General features: G+C 44.6%; 1 long non-coding RNA gene across 1 annotated transcript; it reads right to left on the bottom strand.

Moving 5' to 3' along the window:
- Nucleotides 1-1091: 1091 nt before the first annotated feature.
- Nucleotides 1092-5989, bottom strand: LOC125484949. The gene is made up of 3 exons (XR_007263734.1): nt 5563-5989; nt 2093-2167; nt 1092-1571 (listed from the first exon to the last, which is right to left on the bottom strand). It is a non-coding gene; the product is annotated as an uncharacterized LOC125484949 (long non-coding RNA).
- Between the last annotated feature and the right edge of the window lie 11854 nt (nt 5990-17843).

The raw sequence follows: 17843 nt of genomic DNA, 5'->3' as shown, positions 1-17843 counted from the left end.
TGTGTGTATGTGTGCGCGTGTGTGTGTGTGTGTATGTGTGTCTGTGTCTGTGTGTGTGAGTGTGTATGTGTGTGTGTGTCTGTGTGTGTAGGGGTGTGTGTGTGTGTATATGTGTGAGTGTGTGTGTGAGTGAGTGAGTGTGTATGTGTATGTGTGTCTGTGTGTGTCTATGTGTCTGTGTATGTAGGCGTGTGTGTGTGTGTGTGCATGTGTGTATGGTTTAAACATGCAGATATGTATTTTACTTTGGAGGTGCTGGTTTATGACACCAACAGCGTAGATTTAATTCCTCTCTCAGCTGAGGTCACTGTGATGAACCCAATGTCTCCACCTTGCCTGAGGCATAATGACCCCCATGTTAAACTCATCAGCTCTTTCTCTCTCTCTCTAATAAGATACTTTTCTGGACAACCTTACATCCATTATACCTTGCAAACCTGAGCTCATCCGAAACTCTGCTGCCTAGGTCCTAAGTTGCACCATATCCTATACACCCAGCTTGCACAGACTGTGATGAAGAATCATCTAGACTTGAAACGTTAGCTTGCTCTGTCTCCATGGATGCTGCCTGATGCACTGTGATTTCCAACATTTTCTGTTTTCAGTACAGATTCCATCATCTGCAGAAATTTGCTCCTACACACCTATCACTTCTTAACTCACTGAACTGGCTCCAATTGTATCAGTACCTCCACAGTAAAATACACATCTGCATGTTAAACCACACACACACACACACACACACACACACACACACCATTCTTCAGAATTGAGAACAGGGCTAAACATAATTTTTTTTAGGTGCTGTTTTTCAGATTTTCACAAGGTTCTGATTTTTGGTAGCTACTTTCTGGATTTTGGAGGCTCCTTTTGGGTTCTCACTAACTTGTTGATCAGGTGATGCAGTCATGTGGTGACACTATTTCCTGTATTTGAGTTGACATTTGGGACATTTCACAGAGACAGAATTGAAGAATTCATCAATATCCACAACTTTTAGCAGAAGTCAATAAACTTAAAGCCGCAAAGAAAGCATTAATTCGTTGGATGCCACAACATTTAGATTGACACAAAAGATTAACACACAGGCATAAATTTATAAGGAAACTTTTTTTTAAAATACAACTGATACATTTCTGCACACAAAAAGCCATCACCCAAAATCTATCTTCCACAGGCTGGTGAGGTCGCAACTGATATGGTACCAGAAGATTTTAACTGGGTAGTTACTACCATTGTTACTGCATCTCAAGAATCTCAGTTTTAAATTTAACAATTAACAGCGTTCATTACAATAACATCCACTATGTTTCCTGCCAGCACCTGAATATATGCAGCTTTGAGCTAGAGGTCCACATGCATTTCAAGGATTTAATTATCTCCATGATTTCAGGTTTTCCTGGTTGAGCATTTCTTTGTTGTCACACTGAAAACTGTTCTCTCTATTTGATATCCTCATTGTCCAATCCCTTGCAGCTTCTCTCACATTCTGATTCTCTCTTGCAGCCTCCACTCCCTCTCCTTGAGCTTCCTCCCCTATATACCTGGTTGTCGGCCAATAGAGCTGGCATCTGAAAATATGATGTGGAGATGTCAGTGTTGGATAAAGGTGGACAAAGTCAGAAGTCTCAAAATGCTAAGTTATAGTCTAACAGATTTATTTGAAATCATAAGCTTTTGGAGCGCTGCTTCTTTGTCAAGTGAAGTAGAGGGAAGCACACAGGCAACAAAGGAGCAGTTCTCTGAAAACTTGTCATTTCAGATAAATCTGTTGGACTGTCTGAATCTGAAAATATACCTTGACTTACTGAGTGGTAGCAAGTGAAGTCAAAGGGAATGCTTCCACCTAAATCCAACTTGGGAATGACTTTCTGGGGCAAGAACATTGTAGCACAATTTCTAACAGGATCTGAGCATGAACTGAGTGTGTGGAGAAACTAGGCAGATGGAGCATTACAGCTGAGAGGGTCAGGGTTGTTGAATGTTCTCATCTCTACCTGATGCTGAACATTTTTCAGTTCAATAGGAAAACCCTTCCACAAGCACTCTCCCTACACAGTCAGTAAAAGTAGTCACTTCACCAGTCACTCACAGAGGCTAGAGTTGTTCCCTTCTAGACCAATCCTGATGGAGCTCCCGAGAATGAGAGGTAGATAGAAAAGATTAACTGTAAAACAAAAACAAGAAAATCACAGCTTAGTTGAGTAACATGAGTATAGCACAGTATTGAAAATGGCAACCACAGAAGGAGGCCACTTAGCCTACTCCAATTCATGGTGGCTCAGTGGTTAGCACTGCTGCCTTACAGCATCAAGGACCTGGGTTCGATTCTAGCCTCAGCTGACTGTGTGGAGTTTGGGCATTCTCCCTGTGTCTGCGTGGGTTTCCTCCCACACTCCAAAGATGTGCAAGTTAGGTGGATTGGCCATGCTAAATTGCCTGCAGTGTTCAGGGATAGGTGGGTTAGCCATGGGAAATGCAGGGTTACAGGTAAAGGATAGGGGGAATGGGTCTGGGTGGACACTATTTGGAGGAGCAGTGTGGACTTGTTGGGTCGAATGGCCTGTTTCCACACTGTGATGATTCTATTACCTGGTGCTGATCTTATAGAATCCCTACAGTGTGGGGACAGGCCTTTTGGCCAAACAAGTCCGCACTGACTCTTGGAAGAATATCCCACCCAGGCTCACACCTCTGCTCTGTCCCTGTAACCCTGCATTTCTCATGGCTAATCTACCTAACCTGCACATCTTTAGACTGTGGGAGGAAACTGGAGTACCTGGAAGAAACCCACGCAGACACGGGAGAATGTGCAAACTCCACATAGACAAGGCTGGAATTGAACCTATGTCCCTAGCACTGTGAAGCAACAGTGCTAACCACTGAGCCACCATGTTGCCCTTTCCTTTCCCTGATGTCCTGCACACCATTTCTATTCAAGTCCTCGCATTCCCATAAGCACCTTTCACAAGTCCAGAACATTTTAAAACACTATACAGTCAAGGAAGCACTGTTTTGAAATGCAATCATTGTTGTAACGTAGAAACGTGACAGTGAATTTTTTCACAGCAAGCTCCTACAAATGGGCAATGTGATGATGACAAGATAAATTGTGCCTTTTTCGGTAATGTGACTGGAGTGCCGTTGTTGGAGAGAACTCCTGTGCTCAAATAATACAACGGGTTTTTTGTACATGGAGCTGAGAGGCTAGGTTGCACCTCGACTCATGAAACAAAAAGTAGTGTGAAGGAAGGAAAGCGAAAGCCAGCCTGGCCCATCACTGACGTCAGGGTAAGCCATTAAGCAATTAGCCTCAAACAGACCTTTGAAAGCAAAAGCAATTACACACTAAGCCACGCATGGCTACATTATAGCAACACAAATTGCATTGGGCACTGATAGCTGAATGTCTCCTGCTCTTAAAACAATAAACACCAGCACCATCACAATGGCTTGCATGTTACATCATTGATCATTTGTTAAAACTCTGGTGCAAAAAATATTGCAATCTTGCATTGAAAACTGAGGCAATGTGTTCATTCTCAAAAAGAATCACTGGGAGGAATAGATTGGAGTGCACAGTAATTGGTCACTTTGGAGCATTTCTGCCAAGTCCATAGCTCCACCACCTTCTCCAGGGCAACTAGAGACAGGCAATAAATGCTGGGCCAGCCAGCGATGCCCATGTCCAACAAGTGGATAAAAAAAACTCACGACACAGGGACGGAAAATGCACAAGTTATAAGGCTAATGAGTGACATACCATTGCCAAAAGACGATTGAAAGGCTTCCATTTGTATAGTGCTTTTCACAATTGAAGGATGTTCACACACAGCACAGTGAACAAAGTGCTCTGTTAATGCAATGTTCTTTATAATGCTGGCAATCTGTCTGTCAGTCAGTGCCTGGAAAGCTTGGACAAAAATCAGTCTGTGAACTACTGAGTAGTCTCATTTCAGTGATACTGGGTGAGGGACTAATCTCCTGTGCTTCATTGGAATAATGCCATTGGCTCTGATACACTATGTTGAATGAGCACTGGTTCAAATTTCTTCTGGAGCACATAACCACCAACAAGGCAAATCGCCCTCTGTGTTGACCCTCTGACAATGCAATGCCATCTCAGTATGGACCATTTGGCAGTAAAAAGGCTCAGAACTGTTGGAGAGTCATTACTGAGAGAGTGTCACTACGTTGATGGTTCAGTACTAATGGAGGGCTGACCTGTTCATCAGTTAGAGGCCAATTGTTTAATGGCTTACGCTGACATTGGTTCTGAGGAACAGCTGAAATGTCAGCGGATAAGTACAAAGGCATGTTCACAATGCTGGAAGGAACAGAGCACTGTCAGACGGTCAGCAATGACAGTGCGGCACTCCCTCAGCACTCACCCTCCGACAGTGCGGCACTCTCTCAGCACTGACCCTCCGACAGTGCGGCACTGCCTCAGCACTGACCCTCCGACAGTGCGGCGCTCCCTCAGCACTGACCCTCCGACAGTGCGGCATTCCCTCAGCACTGACCTTCCGACAGTGCGGCTCTCTCTCAGTACTGACCCTCCGACAGTGGGGCACTCCCTCAGTACTGACCCTCCGACAGTGCAGCACTCCCTCAGCACTGACCCTCCGACAGTGCGGCATTCCCTCAGCACTGAAAATCCGACAGTGCGGCACTCCCTCAGCACTGACCCTCCGACAGTGCGGCACTCCCTCAGCACTGACCCTCCGACAGTGCGGCACTGTCTCAGCACTGACCCTCCGACAGTGCGGCAGTGCCTGAATACTGACCCTCCATTCCCTCAGTAGTGGTGTGTGGAACTGCAGAATAAAATGTGAAATGCCAGTTGGAGTAGATGAGCCTATGTGTGTGTCTGCTCTTGGGACAGCTGTCTGGCTCTCGGTGCAGTAACAATGACCCCTTTTCAATGAAATATTTGGATTTTGACCTGTTTCACGTTAACTGTTTGCAGTTTGCTGTCTCTGTGTGGATTGTCTGACAGAGTCCCAGCAGCAAGGCTGGGAGGAGGACAGTGTGTGTGTCGTCGGGGCGGGGGGAGGCTCTGTGTGAGAACAGGACAAGGCTGAAAATCCAAGTCTCCCGACCATGGGGCAAATGTCCCTTTAAGTTCACATCAGCTCAGGAGCAAGCGAGAGAGAGAGAGAGAAAAAGACGGCCCCAAAACAGCAGTGACCCAAAAGAAATGAATGAGGGGAAAATTAAGAAGGTTAGACGCTGTGAAGAGTCTTTGAGAGTGACTGAATATTTCAGCATTTCCCTGGGCTCCACAAATATCAAATTCTCTGCTTCAGTTCGACATATAAATGTTTAGAAAGGATTACAATGTATCTTAGTGAATGCTGGTAAAAACCCTCCACAAGCTCCTCAGACGTAGTTTCTTTCTGTTTAAAATATATTGTAACACTCTGACTAATCATGGTCTTGATGTGAAACAAAAAATCCCTGTATTAGCCCACCCCGATCCCTACCCGGGGCGGGGGCTGTTCGTGGAAAACTGCAAATTCAAAATATTTTTGGATATTCATTTGTCATGTTCCTTCTTACCTGAACAGAAGTATATGATTATCTCCATGCGCCAGGTCTTAATCCATAAGACTGCATTTGCTGGAGAAACGTGTGTTTAAATATTATCAATATTTTTGCAAATGTAGGATTCAGCGGAGCCGGTGCAAATGATGATGGAGTTTCAGGAAACGGCGTTTAAACACTATCACTTCTGGGTCCCGGTCTGCCATCGGTCCTCATCCCCAGTTTCCGGATCTCATTCACTCTCCTCTCGCCTTCTCTCTCTCTCTCTCACAAATAGGAGATATCCCTCAGCTTCATAACCAGACCCAGCCAACGCTGCTAAAACGCGACAGCAAACAATGTTTGCCTTCTGCCGTCAGAGGTCCGCCCCAGCTCTCTCTCCCAACATCAGTCGCCCTGTGTTACAAACACAGGCAGTAATTTCCCGTGAAGGGAGACTCGAACCGCTTTCCTCAGCTAAAGACTGAACGTCTCCCCTGGGTGGGCCTTGTTGGGATAAAACGCACACCCACCCACCCAGGTATCCACGTTGAAAGTAACTCCGTGTGAGCAGTACTTTTGTTGGCTCAGGGACTGGAGGGATATGGAGTCAGGGTGGGTGGCTGGGACTAGCCATGATCTAGTTGAATAGTAGAACAGTCTCAAGGGGCCGAACGGCCTTCTGCTGTTCTTTCTGACAAAAAGCACTTGGATTGCATACAGATTTGTACCTGTCTTTAGTCAGAGAGTCATAGAGGTGTAACAGCACAGAACAACACGCTTTGGCTCATCGCATCTAAAATACCCATCTAACTATTTAAATCCCAATCCCTACACTTGGCCCCGCCTTTGTGTAAAGTCACATTTAAACTTCTTCACATTTTATAGATAAACTATCCTTTCAATAAATCGGCCCTTTCCAGGATTCTCAATTGCTAAATGAAACTGTATTTTCAAAATCTTTCATGACCACTGTACATTCCAAAACGCTTTGTTGTTAACGAAGAGCTTTTGAGACACAGTCACTGTCACTAGTGAAATTCGACAGCAAGATCTCACAAACAATGATGAGATCACGTCTAGACATTATGTTTTGATAATGTTGGTTGACAATAAATATCGTCCAGAACACTTCAAGTTATACAAATGGGAACTTTTGTCAGTTTGAAGTCTTATTGAAGAAAGTCCCACAGACAGTGCAGTACTCCCTTGGTTTTCTCCCTGTGGTGTATCAGCCTGGAAAATTGATTGGAGTGGGCCATCTCGCTGGGAGAGCTACCTCCTGAGGGAGGACAACCCTTTATCATAAAGAGAAAGAAAGAACTGAAATGTCTGAAGTGTCTTTCATGACTTTAGGACTTCCCAAGCAAACAGCCAATGAATTATTTTTAATGTGTAGCTACTGTGGAATTGTCAGGAACTGAATTACAAGCTCACGTCGACTGATTTTATGGCCAACTTTGGATTTGCCCATTGCGATAACTCAGGGCGTAAATCGCAACTGTTCTTCATTAAGTTAAAAGCAGAAGGTTTTCTGTAGCAGATGGCTTTGAACTGCCTGAAGTTGTTGAGTCTGAGCTTGAGCTGAGGGATTACTCACTTAGAATGATGCCCATCGGGAAATCAGAATTCAGGAGAAATTTGTCTACCTTATTCTGTTCTCCCATCTGGTGACAGCTGGCAAAAAGCAGACAGCCTGAAAATTCAAATGCCACGTATAATAAAAGTGAAGGGCTGGTATCAATTAGTGAAGAACTGAGGCTGACTGATCTCTGGAGAATAAATACTAGAAACTGTGCAAAGACCACAGGGACCTCATAGCATCAATGAATGGTTTAAAGCTCTGCAAGTTATAGTGTGTGGAAGAACAGCCTTAGGCTTGGAAAGGTTGATCCAGCATTTAATTACCCTATTTTTCCCATGTCCCATGCAGATTTCCTTCAACATTGGAAGATGGAGGGAGTTAGGTTCATTTTGTTAATGGAGGGGAATATCAGCAAATTTCCTTACTGCATGCCTTGTGAGTCTAGACATGAACATGTTCATAGTTACTGAATCACAAGAGCATAAGAAATCGAAAAGGGAGGAGGAACACATGTCTTCTTGAGCTTCCTCTGCTATTAAATAGGAGCATGGCAAGTATACATCAGTTCCACAATCTTGCCACATCCCCATATCCCTTAACTCCATGGAGCATGGAGGGTTTCACAATATCTCCGTTACTTGGCTACACGGTCCCTATGGATCATTCACAGCATTTGTCCCACCCCACATCCTCCCCTGTTGACTTACACGGGTTCAACTGACTACATCCTAAGCACTTGAGTTTTGTAGAAAAAAAATCTTTAATGGGATGTGGGTGTTTGTTGGCAAGGTCAGCCTTTGTTGCCCATCCCTAATTGCCCTTGAATGGAGTGGCTTACTTGGCCAATTCAGAAGGCATTTAGGAGCCAGCTACATTGTTGTGGGTCTAGAATCACCTGTAGGCCACTGTGACGACCAGTCCCGAGGCAAGATTCCCCAGTTTATTACTGATCCCAATGGAATATTCCAAAATTGTTACACCCTAAGTGAGGAGCGACGGATGTGTTCCCCTCCTGTATTCCTCCTCTCCCAACTTGGTTAATTTAAAATCTGATCCCTTCCCTTGTGTGTACCTTTCTTCCACTTTCAACTTAATTATTTTTTTTTAAAAGGAGCCAATTTATCAGGGTGCTCTTGAGTTAATGAAAGTATAAGTTTATTGGCTATTAACTGTGACAAGAAATAATGCAACACTTAAGCACAAAGAACAGAAATGAGAGCCAAGTCCAAAGGTTCAAACAGGTTTGCAGATCAGTCTCTGAGTCCTGTAAACAATGGGATGACGTGGCCATTATGTTGGGTGATACTGATGTTGGTCGGTGAGCAGCTGATTTTCAGATGCTTTGTCACCTGAAAGACCTTTGTCTGATTTCTTTTCAACTGAACATATGTTTATAGACGGACATAAGACAAAGGGGTAGCTATAGACTATTCAGGTTTGTGTCAAAAGAAACACACTGACTACAAGCCACTGATCCACTCTTGTCCAGTATGTAGTGACCCTGTGTGTCTCAGTGTCAGGTCCTGTATATGTACAGTATAGAGCAGGAAAAGCGACAGTAACAGTTTCTATTACATAAAATAAAGGACTGCAATTGCTGATGATCTGCAGCAAAAACAGACATTGCTGGAGAAACTCAGCAGGTTTGACAGAAAGCAGAGTTAATGTTTCAAGTTCAGTGACCTTCCTTCATTACAGAACAGCAGCTTCTATTCACTTCTGAAGATGAGTCATATCGGACTTCAAATTTGTTTCTCTCCCCCAAGCTGCTGCCAGACCTGCTGAGTTTCTCCACCTTTCTCCGTGTTTGCTTCTCTTTATGTAGCACCTTTAATGTAATGAAATACAGTATGATCCCTGGTCGGACAAAGAAATATTCACTCAGATGACAAAAGTCTTGTTTAACAGCTCGTTTTTTAAGATGTGACTTAGGCAGAGAGTTTTATGGGGGATCTTCTGGAGTGTGGGTATGGCAAACTGAAGATGCAGCTGCCAGAGGTGGAGAGGTTAAAACTGGGGATGCTCAAGAAGACAGATTTAAAATAACACAGATACTTTCTGGAATCATTGAGTAGATTGTGGTGACACAGTGGTAATGCCATTGGACTAGTAACCCAGAGGTAGATGATTGGGGCAATGGGTTCAAATCCTACCACAACAGCTGGTGCAATTTAAATTCAATGACAAAAGTACAAATTTCAGTGACAGTGACTGTGACAACTATCATCAATTGTTTGCAAAAACCCATCTGGTTCACTAATGCCCCTTGCAGGGCAGGAAGCGGCTATCCTTCCCAGACCCACAGCAATATGGTTGACTTGCGACTGCCTCTGAAATGGCCTTATAAGCCACTCAGTTCAGGGGCAACAAAATCTGGTCTTGCCTGTGACAGCCACATCCCTTGAATATAGAAAGGGGAAAAAAAAAGTTAGGGAAGGGAGAGATCAAATCCACAAACATCCACTCCCTCCACCACCGACACTCAGTAGCAGCAGGGTATGTTATCTACAAGATGCACAGACAGATCCTCAGACAACACCTTCCAAACCCACAACCACTTCCATCTAGCAGGACAAGGGCAGCTGGTACATGGGAACACCACCCCCTGCAAGTTCCCCTCCAAGACACTCACCATCCTGACTTAGAAATATATCTTCGTTCCCTCAGTGTCACTGGGTCAGAATCCTGGAATTCCCTCCCTAAGGGCATTGTGGGTCAACCCACAGCAGATAGACTGCAGCAGTTCAAGAAGGCAGCTCACCACCACCTTCTCAAGGGGCAACTAGGGATGGGCAAGAAATGCTGGCCCAGCTGGTAACACCCGTGTCCCACGATGAATAAAAAGGCAAGGCCATGAAGAGACTTGAAAACTGGGAAGACCATGTTAAAAATAAGATGTGGCTTGATAGGGATCCAGTGTAAAGGAATGAGTAGGGAGTGATGGGGGGAATGGGACTCGATTTGAAATAAGACCGAAATAGCAAAGGTTTGGATAACCTTTGGTTAACAGAGGGTACAACGTGGAAGACAGGCCTGAAGAGCAATGGAATAAGTCTATGGGCAAAAATCCCCAAATCTAGTAGTTATAGTAAGGTAACCATGAACGAACTGCTCCTGTCTTTTGCTGTGTTCTAGCTCCCATGGGATTTACACCAGGCAACAGTGAACTATTCCCCATTGTTTGGTGCTTGAGTATGTCTTGGGGATGGATAATGAGACCAGGGCTTGCTGTGTTGAGTGAGTAGGGAGTGGTACCTGTTTGTCTGGTGGATGGGAATATGTGAATGATGCACAATGTCAGGGGATAGCAGAAAGCTATAGAGTGATAGTCTCACCAGAACCACCTTGGTGATGTACATCAGCATTCCCATTATTTTTTATGGAGAAATGTGATGGATAAGAGAAAGAAAAAACATGCATTTATATAGCATCTTATTGGATATTTCAAAGTACTTTATATGCAGTGAAGTATATGTTTAAGGCAGTAGGAAGGATGCTAGTCAGTGTGTGCGCAGCAAGCTCCTATAAACAGCAAGGTGTCAGTGACCAGATAGTCTGTTGTCGCCATTGTGTATAAACATAGGCTCACCTGATTTTAGTGCCATGGGATTGTTTTACACAATCCTGAGAGAGCTGGCAGTCGGGGCAGCTCAGCTTTCACACCCCCAGCTGAAAGATGACTTGCATTCTCTGCAGGTTTGAACAATGTAAGGTGATCTCATTGAAGTCTACAAAATTCTCATCGGGCTTGTCTGGGTAGATGCAGCAAGGAAGTACCCCCACCCCCAGATGGTGGGAGAATGTATATAACCAGGGTGTTTAAAGTGTCAATGTAAAGGGGTAGGGTCACATCAGGGGAACCTTTTCATTCAGAGGGTGGTGAATCTTTAGGATTTTCTAACCCAGTGGGCTGTGGAAGCTCAGTCACATGATCAAGGCAGATACTGATAGATTTCCAGACATTAAGATCTTAAGGTATTTGGGAATAGAGCAGGGCAACAGTGTTGAGGGTTGAAAGTTAGTTGATCTAGTTGAATGCTAGGGCAGGTTTGATGGGCTGAATGGTCGATTCCTACTCCCTACACTCCTTTGACAGAGCAGAGTTTGGCTTAGCTAGGCTTGAAATCACATCATATGATTCAGTAGCACATGTGGTAGTTACTGAGCCAGAACTGTCAGCAGGTTGGGAAACCAAGTTGTTAAGCTTGGTTCTCATAAACCGAACAAATTAATCTATTTGTGTACCGGATGAGGTCTTGGTTCTTGTTTCGTCCTTCACTGGATGAGGGCATCACTGGCCAGGCAGCATTTGTTGGCCATTCCTAGTCACGCCCAGAGGGCAGTTAAGAGTCAAACACATTGCTGTGGGTCTGGAGTCACATGTAGGCCAGACCAGATAAGAATGGCAGTTTCCTTACCTAAAGGGCATTAGTAAACCAGATGGGTTTTTCCAACAATTGACAATGGATTCATAGTCATCATTAGATTCTTAATTCCAAATATTTATTGAATTCAAATTCCACCATCTGCCATGGCAGGATTCGAACTGGGTCCCCAGAATGTTATCTGGTTCTCTGGGTTAATAGTCCAGCGATAATACCACAATACTAATGGTATTGTCTAACACTTACAGGATTCAATGACTTGTTAAGCTTCTTTAAAGGGCAGTTAAGTGTCAACTGCTTTGGCCATTGTTTGGAGTCATGTATTAACCGAGACTAGATATAGCCAGTGAGAAGTGAAGACATGATTAAAGATGGCCATTAATGTCATAAAAGCATCTCAAAGAGCCACGTGGTTACATTATTGGACAATAATTGACACTAAGGCCCATAAAGATCTTTAAGGATAGATGACCAGAAGCTTGGTTAAAGAAGTAGGTTTGGACAAGCATCTTGAAGGGAAAGGTGGAGAGAGATAGAGAATTGGAGAGGCTTAGAGAAAGAACTCCAGAGATTAAGGCACAGGAAGCTGAAGACACTGTTGCCAAAGGTGGAGCGATAATAACTGTGGATGCAGAAGAGATGAGATTTGGAGGAACACAATGATCTCAGGGTAGTGGGGAAGATGTTTACAAGATTGGAGGAGGTGATAGAGAGTGAGAACATTTGAAGAACTTGGAAACAGGGATATGCTTTTTCAAATCAAGGAGTTGCAGGACTTGGAGTGAGTGTAGAAGAAACGAGGAGCATTGGTAGGCCATTTGGCCCTTCAAGCCTGCTCTACCATTCATTATGACCATGGCCGAGACTGGTTGGCTAATGTGATGCCGTTATTTAAGAAAGACAGTAAGAAAAAGTCAGGTAACTATAGACTGGTGAGTCTGATGTCAGTATGTGGTAAGTCGTTGGAGGGGATTTTGAGGGACATGATTAACATGCATTTGGAAAGGCAAGGACTGATTAGGGATAGTCAACATGGCTTTGTGCATGGGAAATCATGTCTCACTAACTTGATTGAGTTTTTTGAAGATGTGACTAAAAAGACTGATGAAGGCAGAGTGATGGACATTGTCTATAAGGACTTCGGTGAGGTGTTTGGCAAGATTCCTCATGGTAGACTGGTTAGCAAGGCTAGATCACATGGAATCCAGGGGAAGCTAGCCAATTGTTTCCAAATTGGATTGAAGGTAGAAGCCGGAGGGTGGTGATGGAGTGTTGCTTTTTGGACTGGAGGCCTGTGACCAGCGGTGTGCTACAAGGATTGGTGCTGGGTCCACTGCTTTTTATCATTTATATAAATGATTTGGATGTGAACGCAGGAAGTATGTATAGTAAATCTGCAGATTACACCAAAATTGTTGGTGCAGGTGACAGTGAAGAAGGTTATGTCAGGGTGTAACAGGGCCTTGATCAGATGGGCCAATAGGCCGAGGGGTGGCAGATGGAGTTTAATTTAGATAAATGTGAGGTCTTGCATTTTGGTAAGGCAAACCAGGGCCGTATACACACTTAATGTAGAGCCCTGGGGACTATTGCCAAACAAAGAAACCTAGGGATGCAGGTTCACAGTTCCTTGAAAGTGGAGTCACAGAGTGGTGAAGAAGGCGTTTGGTATGCTTGCCTTCATTGATCAATGCATTGAGTATAGGAGTTGGGATGTCATGTTGTGGCCGTACAAGACATTGGTTAGGTCACCTTTGGAAGACTGCTTGCAATTCTGGGCTCCCTGCTATAGGAAGGATGTTGTTAAACTTGAAAGGGTTCAGAAAAGATTTACAAGGATGTTTCCAGGGTTGGATTGTTTGAGCTTTAGTGAGAGGCTGAATAGGGTGGGGCAAGTTTCCCTGCAGCATTGGAGGCTGAGAGGTTTCTCAAATCATGAGGAGCATGGATAGGATGAGCAGCGGAGTCTTTTTTCCAGGGAAAAGAGGAAAACCTTTCCAGAGGAAGTGGTGGAGGCTGGTACAATTACAGGATTTAAAAGGCATCTGGATAGGTATATGAATATGAAGTGTTTAGATGTTGGCAAATGGGACTAAATCAGTTTAGATATCTGGTTAGCATGGATGAGGTAGACCGAAGGATCTGCTTCCATGCTATACATCTCTATGACTCTATGATCCTCTATCTCAAATCCACATTCCCACTCGCTCCCCATGCCCCTTGATGCCTTTAAAATCTAAACATTTATCTACCTCTTACCTGAATGTATTCAGTGATTTGACCTCCACAGCTTTCTGTGGTGGAGAATTACGCAGGCTAACCAGTTTGTGAGTGAACAAATGTTTCTATATGTCAGAGACAACAAGGTGCAGGGCTGGATGAACACAGCAGGCCAAGTAGCATCATAGGAGCAGAGAGGCTGACGTTTCGGGCCTAGACCCTTCAGAATGGTCTACCCCACAGCTTGAGATGTTGTCGCCTGGTTCTGGACTTCCCAGTGTCCTCTCTGCATCTATTCTCTTCCAACTCTGTTAGAATTTTATACAACTCAACCAGATCATGTCAGTGAACACAAGGCTGTTGGATGAGTTGGGCTTGGGCTAGTTAGTTTACAAGAATTTTGGTGAGTTCAAACATTCAAATAGTGAGCGTCTGGGAAGTAAAGTGTTCGAATAGTTGAGAATAGAGGGTGCTGACAGCACAGATGAAGGATTGAGCTGTTGATAAGCTGAAGGAGGATGGTCTTAGTGGTGGAATGGTTGGCAGAGTGGAATGGGAAGGCAGTGGTGTTGTCACCAGACTTAGAAACCCAACACCTCAGGCGAATGCTCTGGTGATGTGGGTTCAAAACTCATCGTAGCAGGTGGTGAAATTTGAATTCAGTAAAAATCTGGAATTAAAAATCTTGGCTAATAGTGACCATTGTTGTAAAATCCTGGTTGGTTCACTAATGTCTTTAGGGAAGAAAATTGGTTGGTGTTCATGTGACTCCAAACCTGCAGCAATGTGGTTGATTCTCAATAGCCCTTTGGTCCATAACTGTTGGCCTGGTCAGTGGTACCCACATCCTATGAATGAACAAAATAAAGAAGTCAGCTCACAGTCAAATATAACACCAACCTTCTGAGTAGATTGGTTCAGCTATGGAGAAGTCATTGCTGTCTCCATCAGTTTATTATCCTGCTCGTTGCTTCTCCCTTTCACTCTTGGAAGTTGAATACAGGAGTAAAAAAGTTTCTGAAGAAGGGTCTAGGCCCAAAACGTCAGCCTTCCTGCTCCTCTGATGCTGCTTGGCCTGCTGTGTTCATCCAGCTCTACACCTTGGTATCTCAGATTCTCCAGCATCTGCAGTTCCTACTATCTCTATCAGTAAAAAAGTTATACTGAAATTGTATGGGTTTTTAATGAGACTGCAAGTGGAACACTGTGCACAGATTTGATCTCTATTTAAGGAAGGACATACTTGGATTTGCAGACTTTACAGTGAAGATTCTTGGGGATATGGGGTTTGTCTAAAGATGAGGATTGGAGTAAATTGGGTCCAAATTCTATGGAGTGTCAAAGAATAGGAGAAGATCTTACTGAGCCATAGAAGATTCTGAAGGGGCTTGCACAGAGTGGATGCTGAGAGGTTATTTCTGATGGCGTGGGAATCTACAACACTGCGGGTGGGGTGCATGGTGGAGGGCACAGGATAAGGAGCTGATCCTTTTGGACTGCGATGAGGAGAAATTATTTCAGTCAGAGGAAATTCTCTACCCCATAGAATTTCGAATACTCCATCCTTGAAGAGATGTAAGGCTGGGGCAGATAGATCTTTGAGGGACATGGGAGTAGGCAAGAAAGAGAGTTGAAGCCGAAGGTTAGCCAAGATTGTATTGAATACAGGAGCAGGCTCGATGGGCTGAATGGTCTACTGCTGCTCTTGTTCCTCTTTCCAGGTTCATGAATTCTCTCCCACTTGTTTCCTTTCCTTCAATACCCTCTTAAAAATTAAACCGTTTGACCGTGTTTCCAATTCTGCTTCATTAACACCTGTGTGCCTCCCTGTTTGACCTCCTCTCTCAAATCACTGTGGAAATGAGCCAATGTTCTTCTGTGTGAGTGGGCGATATACTCTCAAAAGGTAGGAAGGCCAGAGTGTGAGGGTGAAAATTACACAGATTCATTTGATCTAACTGGCGTTGGAGCTGTTCTAACAGCAGTTTAAGTAGAATGTTACTCCCACCCTCTTCCAGGCATTGCTGCCACCTGCTGGGCTGATAGCAGAAAGACAAAGCAGCAACGCACTCCATTCGAATGACACCGAGAATTGAAGTTGTTGCCATTGGGACGGTGGAGGTTGTAGAGGAGGCACAGAAAGGTTTTATAGGCATTGCTGCAGCAGGCCAATGAGAAACTGCAGTTATGTGAAGCTGCTGTCCCTTGAGAAGAGGAGATTTGATCAAGGTATTTAAAATCATGGGGTTTCTCAACAGAGTAGGTAGGTGAAATAACTCCACAGAGGCCGGTATTCTGTCACCAAGTCCCCTGTTTATTTACATGTGGAGAGTCTTTGACACTGATCCAGCTCCTTCAGAATCAGGTCTCAGAGTGAACAGGATGTCTGATACTCCTGTTTATATCTGTCAGTCAGGGCTCCCTGATTGGACCAGGTTAACAACCCCAATCAGGGAACTCAGTTTCTATGTGGTCCAACTGGCTGACCTCATTACAATCACTGAAGTCGGGAGGTGAAGAGTCAACAGCCAATTTGTACAAGGTAATGGCTCTGAAAGAGTTGGTGTTGGAATGGCATCCACCCATTCTGGAGATGTCACACTGTCTTTGGATGGAGCAACAGATGTGAGATCCCAATATAGACACAGATATTATCTCAAGCTCCTATTAGTCATAGTTATGCCAAACTCATTAATATTAATTGTACCTATTGCCATGAAACAGTAGACTATGCCTTGTTATGTAAGGCAAGTACCTCTTTCTGTTAAGACTCACCAGTGGGCTATCCCTTGTCTAGAAATCTGAGGCTGGAAAAGTACAACAGGTCAGACAGCATCAGAGGAACAGGAAAGTCAACATTCCTGATGAAGGGTTTCGGCCTGAAGCGTTGACTTTCCTGGTCCTCTGATGCTGTCTGACCCGCTGTACTTTTCTAGCCTCACACCTATAGACTCTGGCTTTCAGTATCTGCGGTCCTATTGTCCCAAGTGGGCTATCCTCTACTGCTGAGAATTAGATTGACTCTTAGACTCAACGTTGAAGGGAGGATTGAGAGGTTATTGTGGTGCAGTGGGAATGTCCTTCCCTTTGAACAAGGAGGCCTGGGTTCAAGTCCCAACTCCTCCAGAGGTGTGTAATAACATTTCTGAACAGATGGACTAGAAAATATCTAACCTTCTCATGGTAGTTTAGAGGTGGAAGAGAATTTACCCCAAAATGGGTTGAAAGGAGGGTCAGTTGAGGGTTCTTATGATAGTGTCCCCACCTTGCAGTTGGGTGGCCTGAGTTCAAGCCCCTGGAGGTGTGTTAAAATGTGCCCGAGTAAGTTGATTGAAAATATGTAGAATGTGAGTTGGTGTTAATGATATTTTGGGGTGTGCCTTTACCCTGGGAAATGTTATTCTGAAATGATAAATTTCTGTTAGCTGCTTCTGTTACACTGTCTAACTGCAGGCTGTTTAACCTGTTAAAGTTTGTTATGTCAGCAGTAGAAAGGGGAGTTGATTGAGGGCTCTTATGGCACAGTGAGAGTGTCACTACCTCTGATGGAAGAGGCCTGGGATCCAATCCCACCTGGTCCAGAGGTGTATTATAACTTCGCTGAACAGGTCCACTAGAAAATATCACAGAATCACAGAATGCTGTCCCTATTACCTACCAGGAGAGGTCACCTCTGCCACCCTGACCGCAGTCTAGATACCACTCCACGCGGATGTGAAGAATGTCCTGAATGAGATTTACACAGCCACAAACACTCCAGAGTCAAAATTCCCCAAGGATCAGTTCATTGTGGCCCCCAACTTCAACCAAGCCAACCTCAAGAGGGCGCTGCCAAAGTACTACCAGCACATCTCCTGCCCCACCTGAGAACCGAACGTTTTGGACCACTGCTACTCAAAGATGCCTACCGCTCCACCCGCCGCCCACACTTCGGAAAATCCCACCTAGCTTCCCCAGTGGTGACGGTGAAGGTGGTGATGGTAGGGATGGTGACAGTAGGGGTGGGGGTGGTGATGGTAGGGATGGTGACTGTGGGGGTGGGAGTGGTGATGGTAGGGATGGTGACTGTGGGGGTGGGGGTGGGGGTGGGGGTGGTAGGGATGGTAACTGTGGGGGTGGGGACAGTG

The sequence above is a fragment of the Rhincodon typus genome, chromosome 15 (genome assembly GCF_021869965.1).
Source record: "Rhincodon typus isolate 14 chromosome 15, sRhiTyp1.1, whole genome shotgun sequence".
Lineage (NCBI taxonomy): Eukaryota > Metazoa > Chordata > Chondrichthyes > Orectolobiformes > Rhincodontidae > Rhincodon > Rhincodon typus.
The sequence above is the reverse complement of the archived record's forward strand: the minus strand, read 5'-3'. Positions and strand labels throughout refer to the sequence as shown.